Source organism: Nyctereutes procyonoides, unplaced genomic scaffold, assembly GCF_905146905.1.
Source record: "Nyctereutes procyonoides isolate TBG_1078 unplaced genomic scaffold, NYPRO_anot_genome, whole genome shotgun sequence".
Taxonomy (NCBI): Eukaryota; Metazoa; Chordata; class Mammalia; order Carnivora; family Canidae; genus Nyctereutes; species Nyctereutes procyonoides.
The window spans coordinates 19,739,492-19,751,788 of NW_026575040.1; the positions used below are offsets into that span (position 1 = coordinate 19,739,492).

A 12,297-nucleotide genomic window follows, 5' to 3' on the forward strand; every position below is an offset into this window, starting at 1 on the left:
AAATTTTTAAATTTGCATTATTCATCTGGATATCTTGTACAGTTCCAGGATTTTTGATGTTTTAGAGGAAGTGAACAAAACTAATTTTTTGTTTTTGCTTGTGTTATCAAATAGAAAATTTTGAGGTATTTGGAAAAATTTAATGAGGCAGAGTTTGAGCTATTTCCTCACATCAAACCATTTTTTTGTGAACAGAAGATCCAACTTTTCTGATGCCCTAGCAACTCACGAGATTATTTTTCTAATTCGATATTAGTATCTGGAACCTGAAACCAACAGTGATTTTTTTCAAGTAAAGATACTCAAACTAAAGTGTGGTTTCAACAGATGGCAGTTGAAATAAATAAATCTCTGTATACAGAGGAATTACAGAATTTGAAGAATAGTTTAGTTCATATCCACCACTGCTCACACTGTGTTAATGATATATCAAATTATTTGCATTTATAAGAAATGTACCACATCTCTTGCATCTTTGTACTCTTTTATGTATTGCTTCTTCTTACTGAACTGAACTTTCCTTTGGTTTTACCTTCTCCAAGATGCTTCTCCTGATGTCCTTTGTTTCAGTTTGAGTAATCTGTCTTTGTGTCTGAAAGACCTCTTGCATATTTTACATAAATTATCACATTTACTAATTTTTTAATCTCAGTCCCCTAAAATACAGTTCATTGAAACTAATAAAAGATACTGTCTTTTATTTCTGTGTTCTATTTGTATTGTATGATGCCTCTCATAAACAGGCATTCTATAAATATTTGCCAAAATGAATGAATGAATAACAAGACTTCTCTTCTACTAGCCTAGCAGTGGAAACTAACATTTCCCCCAGGTTCTAAGCCTTTAGCTGAAATAATAGAAAAGTGGGAAATTACTAGATGGTCTTGCTTAATTCAATTTTTTTCTTAGTGCTCCTATATTCCTTTGTCTTAATGAATATACTCAGTGGACAATTGAGATCCTGAAAGCCTTTTGAAACTTTTGGAGAACATGTACTAAATAAAACCAAAATGCACTAAAATGTGTCTACTTTTTTCTATTTTGAACACATTTTTATTTAAGAAGTCACTATCATTCATTTACCAGTTCAAATGCTTTATTTCTTAAAGGTATTCTTTTAACAAATTAAAATACTTTTAAATTCCAAGTTAGGTATTCTAGCCTTGGATATAAAGCTCATCTTTCCTGAATATATTTTCTCTTAAATATGCAAAGGAATATATATTCATAGAGTGTGTTGAAGATTAGGAAAATCAAGGGTTCTTGTTCTGTCAGGTGCAGCATTTAGAGAGTTATTTTGATAAAATCCGGTAGCTCTGATACGGCTTGAAAATACTTGCTCCCTTGGAGTATAATTGCAAGGAAAAAATTGTGGCATAGGTAAAAATTCACCATAATTACTTGAATTGGTTTTATACATAATCATCTTAGGTTTTGATAGTGAGGTGGCTGTCTGGAGTGTCTTTGGGTCCAACATACATGAAAACACAGGATTGCCAGGGTTCACACAAGGAGGAAGTTGTTCAGGTTTCATTTCTGTGCCTGAAGCTGAAGCTGAAGCACATTTCTTGTCCTGAAATATAAACACATCAAATCATTCTCCATTACAAAATTTTGGGGAAAAAAACAAAGTTAGCACCAACCCTGTCTTATACCACTCACAAACATTAGCTCAAAATTAGTTACTTAAATATAAAACCTGAAAGCACAAAGCTCCTAGAAAAGAACACAGGGGAGATCTCTGTGATGTTGTTCTTGGCATTGATTTTTTGGATATGACACCAAGAGCATAAGCAACAAAAGCAAAAATAAGTGAGACTGCATCAAACTGAAATGCTTCTGCACAGCAGAAGAAATAATCAACACAATGAAGAGACAACCTATGGAATGAGAGAGAATATTTGCAAAACATATTGATCAGGGGCTAATATCTAAAATATTCAAGGAATTCATACAATGTGCTAACAAAACAATCTGATTTAAAATGAGCAGAGAACCTGAATAGACATTTTTCCAAATAAGATATACAGATGGTCACCAGATTCATGAAAAGGTGTTCAACATCATTAATCATCAGAGAAATGCAAATTAAAAACCCAATGAGATATCACCTCACACCTGTGAGCATGGCTAGTGTCCAATAACAAGGGTTGGTGAGGATGTGAAGAAAAGGGAACCCAAAGAACGGTGATTGCCAGGGTATGGGGGTTGGTCAAAGAGTACAAGCTTCCAGTTATAAGAAGAATAAGTTCAGGGGATCTAATGTACAACATGATGAGCAGAGTTACCAATACTGTATTATATACTTGAAAGTTGCTGAGACAGTAGATTTTAAATGTTTTCACCACAAAAATAACTTTAATTATGTGAGGTGATGGATGTATTCTTATTGTGGTAATCATTTTACAATACATACCTACAAGAAATCAAGTAATACTCCTTAAACTTATACACTGTTATATGTCAAGTATATCTCAGTAAAGCTAGAAGAAAACAAAACAAAAAAGCACGTCCACTTCACTTTTTTGGAAATTCTGTTCTCTTGAGGGCAGTGGCTAGTTGTCATTAAGTGACATAATCTCTGTACAAAGCAAACTTATCAAAAGTATGTATAAGATAGCTTTTAAAAATCCTGTATTAGAATCATGAGAATTTATCAAAACATCTGGAAATCTTGGAGAAAATCTGTAATAAGGCATAGTTAGAAGAGGACATACTGCTGAATTCTAGAATGAGAGGAGAACAAAATAAACATTTAGGGATTTTAGCCTTGTGGTCATACCATTAAGCAAATAATTACACAACTAATAATTATAATTGTGATAAGTGCTATGGAGGAAAAAATACAAGATATTTATGAAAACTTCTAGGGGGTACTAACCTAGTATGGGGGCTAAGAAGGGCCATTCTAGTGAGTGTCACTGAATCTAAGACAGAAAAGACAGAAGTGGGAATAAAGAAAAACTCAGCGAGGCCAAAGTCAAATAAGTTAGAGTGAAAATGGCTTGAGATGAGAATACAGGGCAGGGGCCAGATCTTAAGGGTCTTGTTGACTCTGTTAAAAATCTGGATTTTCATGTTAAAAGCAATAGAAGGCTATTGAAGGATTTTAAGGAGATGCATGTCATTAAGGAACAAGTTTAGTATGATTACTTTGGCTGCTGTTAGGGCTTTGAATGGATATAGAAAGGAGCTACAGAAGGACAAGTGATGATGACAATGATCTATAGTAGGGAGGTGGTATAGAGAGGGAGAAAAGTAAATAAATCTGAAATATATTTTGGAAGTAGAATTCACAGGACCTGGTGATTGATTGTGGGTCGTGGTGAAGAGGGACAGATCAAGGATGACTACTAGGTTTCTGGACAAACACTTGGGTGGTGTTTACTACAATTTACTACAATTTTTAATATATAAATATTTAAAATACAAATAATTTACCTATTCGGGGATGTGAAGGAGCGAGATATTAAAAAGAATGTATGCAAAAGTGCCTATAGCTTCCTAACGTGCACATAATATGCCTTATCCTTCATAAAGTCAAGTCTATTAAAAACATCAAGCTTTGTTAATGAAGATAAAAGAATTCAAATGGAACAGACTATATAAACTTTATCATTCATTCATTAATTCAGCAAATACTTATTGAGTACTTACTGTGTGCTACACATTGTTAGATGTTGGAAATGTAATGATGAATAATAAAAAATTCCTAAGCCTTACAATTTGCTTTATGGAAAACAAACATATAAGGAACCAACTCAGTAAATGTTGGGAAACTAGCTAGCTATTTTTAAAAATATCTTTGCCTTCAAATATTATCAAAATAAACTTCAAATGAATTACATACTGATTAAAAATCACATTATAGAAGAAACAAACTAGGAGAAAGGTATTTTTAACCCTCTGACAAAGGAGGACAATATAAAACCATATTCAATCAACTCTTCAGTCAACTATTAATGTTCTACTTGAAGAGTATCCTTAATAAACTTTATGAAAGTAGTTTTCTGTATTTAAAAATCTGAATTAAGGTTAGTGAAAAGAGCACTGGAGTTACGAGACCCAGGTTGTAGTCTTCTAAACTTGCCAGGAATGTGAAAATTTGGATAAGTCTGATGCTCTATGCTTCAGTTTCCTGTTTGTAAAATAAGGGAGCCTGGATTATTTCTTCTTTTGGATATCATCTAGAGACTCCATTTATTCCATAGAATTTATAAAGTTTGTAAATTTATAGTTTATAAAATGAAGTGGTATCATAGACTTGTATACTATGTTCTCATGCTTTGCCTTAATGGCATACACAAGGCAAAGTAACTTTTCAGAAGAATTTATTTAAACAATTTTGAGAAATCTTTTGGATCTTCTTGAAAATCCAGTCCAAGAGCACTTGTTTTACTGCTGTATTTGCATAAGGGGAAAAAGTCTTTTTCTTATTGTAAATTACCGTATTGCAAACAGGTGTTAGAGATGAAATTGCTCGTCTTTTTTCCTCAAGTTCTCCAGGTTAACCATCCATTTCTTTAAAGATTGACATTTTAATTGACAAAGGTTTGAGGTGCTTACTTATTGTACTATTGTCTTAATATCTTGAGCTCAGAGCCTTGGTCTTTGGCCTCAGAAAAACTTCATTGGTTACTTCTTGGGAATTAGATCATTATTTTATGAATATTTCTCTTGATAGAACCACTGACCTAGCCACCTTTAAAGTCCACTTCATTCTTTTGACTTTGCTAATCAGGAACCAAATCTTAGTAGTGCTTTACTAAGTGTTTTATCAATAACCCTGAGAAGTTATCTGGAACCAGAAGTCCATAGTAGTGTTCTCTTGTATAGTGCTTCTCTTACCTTTATGTACATAAAAAATACACAGAAATCTGGTTAAAAAGTAGATTCTGCCCCTGGTCTGGTGTAGGACCAATATTCTGCATTTCTAACAAATTCCCAGGTAATGCTCAAGCTGCTGATCCCTACATGAGGCTGTGAGTACTGGGCTACACACACTTGTTATGAAAGATGTGGCTAAGCCATGGTCAGGAGTTAAAGGCCTTTGGGAGATAGGCAAAGGAGTGTGGGGAAAGAGAGGGCCATAATCATACTTGCATGGTTTATACAAGAACATGTCAAGCAGACTAATTGGGAATCTTGTTGGTATTTGTGTATCTTCTGCTCTAAGAGTTGTAAAAAGCACCTATTAGGTGTCACCAGTTCTGTGTTCTGATACTGGCACTAATAGCTTTGTGAATTTGATGAAATTATTTCACAAGGATTCAAGTTCCTTGTCTATAAATATAAAATAAAGGAGATGGACTAGATTGTTTTGTTTCCTAATCTGAGGACTTGAATATCAGGACCTTCCAAATGTAACAATAGCAACTGTTAAAAAACAAAATTCAACCAAGTAAATTTGAAGATCTAATTGGCTTTATTAAGCTTTTCATGACTCAGGCAGCATCCTATCCAGGAAGTGGAGGGTAGCTTGGAGGAGTGGTACAAAATGGAAGGTTTTCATAGGAAGGATAAATTCCTAGCAAAAGAAAAGATTGTTTCAGGAATTAGGGAAGCTGGCTGCAGTGAGCAAGCCTGTAGTAGGCATTCAGCTTGGGGTTGCCATAAACGGTGAACCAGAGAGTGGTAGTTGGGCAGCCAGTCTCTGTGCAGGGGCCCAGGGGGTGGCAGAACCACCACAAGACCCTTCCCCTCCTTCAGGAGGAGCAGCGCAGATGTGCACTGCAGAGTCTGCAGGGTTGGAGACTTGAAATGAGGTCGTGCGCCTGAGATAGAAACGTTGGGTTGCAGATTAGGTGAGCATGGAGTGCAGATGGAGGCCAGAGAGCCGGGAGGGATTGACAGCTTCTCCCTGAGGGCGCTCTGAGGAGTGGGGGTGTGAGCTTTCAACTCTGGGGCTGGAGGTTGGGAGGCCACCACTTTCATTTTTATCCTCTAAAGGGGCTTGAAAACCTTCAGGGAACAAAAGCCACATAGAGCAATCCAGAGCCACTTATTTAGCCTGACTCCCTGGCAAGGGTGGTGGAATTCCACCAGGGGCAGTCACTTGAGAATGAGCGCAACAGGCCCCTCCTACAGAAGGTCAGCCAGAACCTTTGCCTAATTCCAAGCTCACTGCTCACAGAGAACTCTACCACTCCAATACAGAGGAAATAGTATATAGAATTTATGGTTTCTTCCTCATGATTCTTTAGTCTTTCCATTTTATTTTTTTCTCTTTCCTTTTCAACCTCTTTCTTATTTTATCAACTTTTTTCAGTCACTTTTAATTTTCATTTTTAGAGTTGCATTTGATCCTTTCATTGTATTTATTTTTGTATATATATGTTTTTCTTTCTTCACAATTTTGGGATATGGTTTCTTCTAACAGACCAAATACACCCAGAATCTATGTATTGCTCTGTTCTTTTCACTTGTCTGATCATATTCTCTTTTTTTCTCTTTTTAAAAAAGTCTTTTTAAATTTTCATCTTTACAGTTACATTCTAATCTTTCAATGTATTTTATTTTTGTATATATACATATATTTTTTTCCTTTCTTTACAATTTTGAGATGTAGTTTCTTCTAACAAACAGATCAAAATATACCTAGGATATAGGTCAACACCTTGACATTTAATAGTGAAACTAGCAAATCTGAGAGACAAAGAGAAAATCCTGAGAGCAGCTCCGGACAAGAGGTCCATAACCTACAAAGGTAGAAACATTAGACTGGCAGCAGCCCTATCCACAAAGACCTGGCAGACCTGAAAGGACTGGCATGATATATTTAGGGTGCTAAATGAGAAAAAGATGTAGCCAAGAATATTTATCCAGCAAGGCTGTCATTCAAAATAGAAGGAGAGATAAAAAGCTTCCAGGACAAAGAGAAACTAAAAGAGCTTGTGATCACTAAGCCAGCCTTGTAAGAAATATTAAAGGGGATCCTTTAAGTGAAGAGAGAGCTTAAGGTAACACAAACCAGAAGGAACAGAGACAATATACAGAAACAATGACTTTACACTAATACAATGATACTAAATTAATATTTTTCAATAGTTACTATGAATGTAAATGGGCTAAATGCCCAATCAAAAGACACAGGGTATCATATTGCATAAAAAAGCAAGACCCATTCATATTCTGTGTGTAAGAGACTCATTTTAGACCCTAAGACACCTCCAGATTGAAAATAAGGGGATGGAAAACCATTTATCATGCTAATGGACATCAAAAGAAAGCTGAGGTAGCAGTCCGTGTATCAGACAAATTAGATTTTAAACCAAAGACTGTAATAAGAGATAAGGAAGGACACTATATCATCATTAAAGGGTCTATCCAGTAAAAATATCTAACATTTATAAATATCTATGCCTCTAACATGGGAGCAGCCAATTATATAACAAAATTAAAGAAACACATTGATAATAATACAATAATAGTAGGGGATTTTAACACCCCACTCACTGCAATAGACAGATCATCTAATTGAAGATTAACAAGGAAACAAATGATTTGAATGACACACTGGACAAGATGGATTTCACAGACATATTCAAAGCATTCCATCCTAAAGCAATAGAATACACATTATACTCAAGTGCATACAGAGTAGAATAGAATACTTACTGGGTCATAAATCAGTTCTCAACTGGTACCAAAAAATTAGGATCATTCCCTGCATATTTTCAGACCACAGTGCTTTTTTTTATTTAACGATTTTATTTATTTATTCATGAGAGACACACAGAGAGAGAGAGAGAGAGAGAGGCAGAGACACAGACAGAGGGAGAAGCAGGCTCCATGCAGGGAGCCCGACGTGGGACTCGATCCTGGGACTCCAGGATCACGCTCTGGGCTGAAGGCGGCGCTAAACCGCTGAGCCACCTGGGCTGCCCAGAAAAGTCTTAAATATACAACCTAACCTTACACCTAAAAGAGCTGGAGAAAGAACAGAAGACAAAGCCTAAAGCCAGCAGGAGAAGAGAATTAATAAAGATTTGTGCAAAAATCAATGAAATAGAAACCAAAAGAACAGTAGAACAGATCGATGAAACTAGGAGCTGGTTGAAAGAATGAATAAGATTGATAAACCCCTGGCCAGACTTAGGAAAAAGAAAAGAGAAAGGGGTCAAAGAAATAAAATCTTGAAAGAAAGCGAGATTACAATCAATACCAAAGAGATACAAACAAAGAACCTATTATGAGCAACTATATGCCAACAATTAGGCAATCTGCAAGAAATGGATGCATTCCTAGAGACATATAAACTACCAACACTGAAATAGGAAGAGAAAACCTGAACAGACCCAAAATCAGCAGGGAAATTGTAGTATTCAAAAATCTCCCAGCAAACAAGAGTCCAGGGCCAGATCTTCCCAGGGGATTCTAACAAACATTTAAAGAATTAATATCTATTCTTCTGAAGTTGTTCCAAAAAACAGAAATGGAAGGAAAACTTCCAAACTTTTTCTATGAGTCGAACATTACCTTTATTCCAAAATCAGACAAAGACCTCACCAAAAAGGAGACAAGCCAATATCTTTGATGAATGTGGATGCCAAAATTCTCACCAAAATACTAGCCAATAGGATTCAACAGTACATGAAAAGGATAAATCACCACAACCAAGTGCGATTTATTCCTTGGCAGCAGAGTAGTTCAAAATCCACAAATCAATCAATGTGGTATACTACATTAATAAAGGAAAGGACAAGAACTATATGGTCCTCTCAGTAGACGCAGAAAAAGAATTTGACAAAGTACAGCATCCTCTCCTTATTTATTTATCTTTTAAAGATTTATTTATTTATTTGTTCAATGTAGACAGAGAGAGAGAGAGAGGCAGAGACACAGGCAGAGGGAGAAGCAGGCTCCATGCCGGGAGCCCGACGCGGAACTTGATCCCAGGACTCCAGGATCGCGCCCTGAGCCAAAGGCTGGCGCTAAACCGCTGAGCCACCCAGGGATCCCCCCATCCTCTCTCTATTAAAACTCTTCACGGTGTAGGGGTAGAGTAGCATACCTCAGTATCATAAAAGTCATATAAAATCCCACATTGAGTTTCATTTTCAATGGGGATAAACAGAGCTTTTCTTCTAAGGCCAGAAATATGGCAGGGACATCCAGTATCACCACTATTCAACATAGAAGTCCTACCCTCAGCAATCAGAGAACAAAAAGAACTAAAAGGCATCGAAATTGGCAAAGAAGTCAAACTCTTACTCTTCACATATGACATGATACTCTATGTGAAAAACCCAAAAGATTCCACCCCCAAATTGCTAGAACTCATACAGGAATTCAGCAAAGTGGCAGGATATAAAATCATGCACAGAAATCAGTCGCATTCTTATACACTAACAATGAGACAGAAGAAAGAGAAATTAAGGAGTCTATCCCATTTACATCTGCACCAAAACCTGTAAGACACCTAGGAATAAACCTAACCAAAGAGGCAAAGGATCCTGTGCTCAGAAAACTATAGAATGCTCATGAGAGAAATTGAGGAAGACACAAAGAAATGGAAAAACATTCCATGCTCATGGATTGGAAGAATGAATATTATCAAAATATGCTACCTAGAGCAATCTACATATTCAGTGCAATCCCTACCAAAGTGCCATCAAATTTCGATGCCTTTTAAATACCTTGATGCCTGTAGCACTAGAAATGCTTTCCTATTTAAAATAAAAGTTAAATTTTAAAATAGAAAAAAAAAAAGGGATCCCTGGGTGGCACAGCGGTTTGGCGCCTGCCTTTGGCCCAGGGCGTGATCCTGGAGACCCGGGATCGGATCCCACATTGGGCTCCCGGTGCGTGGAGCCTGCTTCTCCCTCTGCCTACGTCTCTGCCTCTCTCTCTCTCTGTGACTATCATGGAGCTAGAACAAATATTCCTGAAATTTGTACAGAACCAGGAAAGACCCCGAATAGCCAAAGGAATACTGAAAAAGAAAACCAAAGCTGTTGGCATCACAATTCTGGACTTCAAGCTCTAATACAAAGCTGTCATCGTAAGCATGATACTGGCACAAAAACAGATACATAGTTCAGTGGAACACAGTAGAGAACCCAGAAATGGACCCTCAACTCTACAGTCAGCTAATGTTCAACAAAGCAGTAAGGAATATCCAATGGAAAAAAGTCTCTTCAACAAATGGTGTTGGGAAAATTAGTCACATGCAGAAGAATAAAACAGGACCATTTTCTTATACCATACACAAAAATAGACTCAAAATGGATATAATACCTAACTCTGAGACAGGAATCCATCAAAATCTTGGAGGAGAACACAAGCAGCAATCTGTCACCTCGGCCACAGCAATCTTGCTAGACACATCTCCAAAGGCAAGGGAAACAAAAGCAAAAATGGACCAGTGGGACTTCATCAAGACAAAAAGTGTTTGCACAGTACAGGAAACAGTCAACAGAACCAAAAGACAGACTGGGAGATATTTGCAAATGTCTTATCAGGTAAAGGGCTAGTATCCAAAATCCAGAAAGAATCTATCAAACTCTACACCCAAAGAACAAATAATCCCGTCAAGAAATGGGCAGAAGACATGAACAGACATTTCTCCCAAGAAGACATACAAATGGCCAACAACACATGAAAAAATGCTCAACATCACTCAGCATTAGGGAAATACAAATCAAAACCACAATGAGATACCACCTCACACCAGTCAGAATGGCTAAAATGAACAAGTCAGGAAAGGACAGATGTTGGTGAGGATGCAGAGAAAGGGAATGCAAGCTGGTCCAGCCACTCTGGAAAACTGTATGGAGGCTCCTCAAGAAGTTGAAAATAGAGCTACCCTATGACTGACCCAGCAATTGCACTACTAGCTATTTACCCCAAAGATACAAATGTAGTGATCTGAAGGGGCACTTGCACCCCAGTGTTCATAGCAGAATGTCCACAATAGCCAAACTGTGGAAAGAGCTGAGATGTCCATGGACAGATGAATGGATAAAGAAGATGTGATATATATATATATATGAATATATATCATATATATGAATATATATCATATATATATATGATTCAGCCATCAAAAGAATGAAATATGAATATATATTGAAATATGAATATATAAGAATGAATATATGAATATATATCATATATATGAAGATGTGATATATATATATGAATATATATCATATATATATATGATTCAGCCATCAAAAGAATGAAATCTTGCCATTTGCAATGATGTGGACAGAACTAAAGGGTATTATGCTTAAGCGAAATAAGTCAGAGAAAGACAATTATCATATGTTCTCACTCGTATGTGGAATTTATGAAACAAAAGGATATATAGGGGAATAGAGGTAAAAGTAAGATGAAATCAGAGAGGGAGAAAAGCCATGAAAGACTCTTAATCATAGGAAACAAAGAAGGTTGCTGGAGGGGTGTGGCTGTGGGTAGATGGGGTAATTGGATGATGGACATTAAGGAGGGCATGTGATGTAATGGACACTGGATATTATATAAGACTGAGAAATCAGTGAACTCTACCTCTGAAGGTAATAGTACATTATATGTTAAATAACGAATTTACTTAAAAAAGAAAAAAATTGTTTTAGACAAGGTCACCTTCCCTTAGGGCAAAGGACAGAGGGCCTTGTTATGCAGATCACCCCAAATTTTTTTTTTGGGGGGGGAAGAGGGCAGGCCCAGGTGACAGATCATCTTATTGGTGCTTAATAGAAAATTTCTGATTGATTAGCTTAAAACTTCACTCCTGGAGAGGTTGATACTGCAATTAAGTGTTGGTTTGCTGTCCTGGGGGCAAGTGATTCCACCTTGGCCCCTGGTTTTCTTTTTATCAGAACTAAGTGATTTTGTTATTCATAAAGCATAAAGGAATATGTAGATTTATTCATGATAAGGTCTCTGATTTGTGATAAGAATCGCTTAAAAATACAACAAAAGGGATCCCTGGGTGGCGCAGTGGTTTAGCGCCTGCCTTTGGCCCAGGGGGCGATCCTGGAGACCCGGGATCGAATCCAACGTCGGGCTCCCGGTGCATGGAGCCTGCTTCTCCCTCTGCCTATGTCTCTGCCTCTCTCTCTCTCTGTGTGTGACTATCATAAATAAATAAAAATTAAAAAAAATACAACAAAAAATTTGGCAGCTTCTGGAATACTTAAGACCTAAATCCTTCCAGATCAAAGTTTACATTATTATATCTAAATCGCTTCAAGGTGGTTTGCAGGGTACTGTAACTCATCTTTTAAGGTGGTATTAAATAGATTGTTTATATGCATTAAAGTGCCTTTTATTTGAAAATTCTAGAATGGA

The 12,297-nt window shown here is 36.7% G+C and overlaps 1 protein-coding gene across 1 annotated transcript in view; it reads left to right on the forward strand.

The window, feature by feature from the left end:
* Positions 1–12,297, forward strand: part of DNAAF4 (dynein axonemal assembly factor 4) — a 74,305-nt gene that overhangs the window by 61,556 nt on the left and 452 nt on the right. The gene's annotated exons all lie outside the window — the stretch shown is intronic.